Here is a 3,506-nt window from a genome sequence, read left to right as displayed (position 1 = left end):
CCGGGGGCGGGGCTAAGGGGAGGGGAGGGGAGGGCCCAGGCCCGGCAGCTCCATCACGAGCTGCGGAAGCAGCCAGCCGGTTCGGTGTGAGTGATAGAGCAAGCTTCAACTTTATGGAAAGACATCACACCTTAGATAAGCACTCTACAATACTCTACTCGCAACTCTATTGGACACATTAAAAAAGCTACACTATAATATCTCAGCCACTGGGTGCATCTAAAAGGTCACACAATACCCCAGCCCCTTGTGGCATTTCTGGTACGCATAAACATCTTTCTTGATGTGAACCTGCTTCCCTCTCAGGGCTGCCTTCCTCTCACCCCCAAGGTCATAATGCGCCCCAACTTATCTCCTTGTTCTCACAACAGTCTCTGCTAGCACTGCTGAGCCCTGAATCTCCATCCTTATTAGTATAACTGTACCCTGGGTTTTTTCCTCTGTTTACCTCAGGTGGCTGTGACCGACTTCTGCAGGGAGCTATGGCCGACCAGCTCCTGCAGGGAGCTATGGCCTTGCTCTCTGCAAGCCGTTCTCCAACAATTCCCCCTTTTTCTTTTTGCGCAGGCTGCACAAGCACAAATTCACTAATATTTCTCATTATACAACTATATGCTATTGTAATACTTACTATAATCAATAATACTATTCCAAATCACCGCAATAAACTCTTAAAGGTACCCTATTAAGTACAAAGCATCCCATATTACCTATATTCAAAGGATATGAGTAAATACTACAAAATAAACAGTGAGGAAAATATGGAATAGCACACAATTAATAGAAGTACTAACATTCAGATCCGCAATTGCTAGGGAACCCTGGATACAGCGAGAATTCAGAGTGCCCTTCCTCACAAACTGGAAACCCTACGTGACGCGTCCATCCGTAGGTGAGGCATCCAACGTCGCTGCAACCAGGTCCAGCCCTTAAAGCAACAGGCCAAAATAACTGGCAACTTTCTTTGAGCGGAAACATCTGATTTCATCCTCCTGTTGGGTTCCACCTGGAGCCTGGCCAGTACTCCAGGGGGAAAACCAAGGGAGTTTCTAAATGAGGTTAAATACTTGAGCTCTTAATTCTTAATATTACTAAACAAAGTTGAATACACACATTCTTACAGCATCTTATCCTTATTAATAACTATATTTTATCTAAAGACATATTGCGTAAGTGACTAGTAAGCTTATATATTTCATTAAGAAGTTACAATTACTGTCCGCATTTTCTCTTAAAAGAATTGGCAACTGTAGTGTGGTTTATTCTGTTGCAGTAGCAAACATCACTCAGACATTCTGCTTGAACGATCAGTCTAAGAGATCACAAACTGTCAGCACAGGGGCACCCACAGCACCCACAGCTGGATCCTGAGTGCTGGCTGCCTCTCACGCCTCAGGTGTGGTTGCACACACCTTTGCTGGTGACCATTGGAGACTGAGACCTGTGGAGACACAAGCATAATCTCTTCCCCAGGTTATTAAAGAAATAGTCCTTCCCGGTTACCCCTTTTTAAGTTTTTGTTAACACTTGAGCTTTACTTTGGACTTCTTGCTGATCTGGTATCTATGATGAAAAATGACACAATACTGGTGGCATCTGTGAGACAGGGGAAATGTTTAAAATGTTCATGACATGTAATGCCTTATTTAGCCTTTTGTGAGGTGTAGATTGATATCTTGCATCTTGCCCCTTTGTTGTTGTTGTTGTTGTTGTAATAGACGCTTTAGCTTGCTAGATGTATGCTGCACAGTGGCCTGACCGGCCGGTGAATGGGGAATGCAGGTTAGATGCTTGACTCCCCACTGCATGACAGGATGCAAACAGTGCTACAGAAAAGGTATTAACAGACACATGTACATATTTTAATATGTGAAATGCAGCTAAGTGAGTGACAACAGATTGCTATAATTCTGAGGAGATGAGTCCCCAAGAGTTGACACCACTTCCCTGCTGAAGAGATGGAGTCTGTCTGGTATTCAGGGCGAGTTGCAGTGATGTCTTTAGCTGGATGCCTTGATAAAGAAACCTGGTTTTGTATTGCCCTGGCATTCTGGTGGAAAAAAATGCATGCGTTTTACAGCAGAGCGAATGGCTGACCTGGAGCCAAGATCTCTCCCCCCTTTTGTTTTTGCAAAAGCACTTTCAAGGTTTAGCGTGTTCTTTCTATGATAGCTTGTCCCGTGGGGAATGCAGTATACTGCCGATGCTTGTTAGCGATACGGTGAAGATCTTGTTTTGCTTTCTCTGCAAGTACTTTGGGTGATGTCAGTGAAGGATCTTTTCACAAAACACCAAACAAGCTATGCAGATCATCATGAGTTAGGCCCACGACAGCTGTATCTAATTTATGGTTCCTAACAGTGTCTGTAAATCTTTTAAAGTGTTAATAACAGTTTTAAGTTGTTGCAGGACAACACACACAGGTGATTCGGTTTACAAGTGTCAGGGTGGGTTTCAGGGTGGGTTATGCTGCAGCGGTGATCAAGACAAATTTGATCCAATTTGAGTTCCCCATCAGTTACAACCCCAAAATGCAATAGAGGCTTTCCAATATAAATGGATGAATATTTGTTACCCAGTTTTTCTGGGCCTGTTACATGAATGAAATCCTCGCTTTAAATTGTTACAGCATGACACCAACCCTGAAAAGCATCTGAGGTACCGGAGCTAAGAGCCAATCTGCTCACAGATATTCTGGTCACATCTGCACCAGTATCTAAAATGCCTGTCAGCTCAGCAGATTTTTTAGCTTTAACGAGAGTACATTTTACCAGAAGTTAACCTTGTGTCACGTTTAAGTCCAAAAGTATTTAAGGGGTACCTGCTGAACCAAATCCTGAGTAATTGCGGCTTCTTGGCATAACATTAAAGAAAGCCGCAGTAAAATTAACAAGCTGAATAATTTTTTGATCCTTTTGTTACTGAACACAGGGGTACAGACCATAATTTTGTTTTTTCTCTGCATAATCAGCATCTACAACCCCTGGTAAAACAAACAACCCCATAAGGTTGAAGATTTTTTTTTCTTTTTTCTATTTTTTTTTCTTTTAAACAATATTTCCATTAGGCAGATGGTTCAGAGGTGCCCTCTCCCCGCAGAGTATGCACCTAAATTCAAACAACAATCAACACAGAATTACCGCCTCCCGTTAGAGGAGGTATTTTACCTGTAACAGTTATAACCCTGAGCCCAAACCAACCGCCGCACCGATGGCCCAGCGGGCGGGCACTAGGACTCTGTAGTTCCTCGCCGGCCGCTCCCCTGGCCGGAGAACTCCGCAGCTGCAGCGGCCGCGTCTCACACACACACAATCACACAACTACACAAAGGAGCTCCTGACAGTTATTACTCACAATATAAAATGACAAATATTACCAATACGAAAACTCTGTTAAGAACACATAAGGCCTGTGCTGCCTGACCCTGCCGCTTTTGGCGGGGGGTGTGGGGGTGTGTGTGTGTGGGGGTGCCGAGGGCGCAGTGCCGGGCTCAGCCGCAGGCGGCC

The sequence above is a fragment of the Athene cunicularia genome (assembly GCF_003259725.1).
Source record: "Athene cunicularia isolate RWA chromosome Z unlocalized genomic scaffold, athCun1 chrZ_part5, whole genome shotgun sequence".
NCBI lineage: Eukaryota > Metazoa > Chordata > Aves > Strigiformes > Strigidae > Athene > Athene cunicularia.
Note: the sequence above shows the minus strand (reverse complement) of the source record.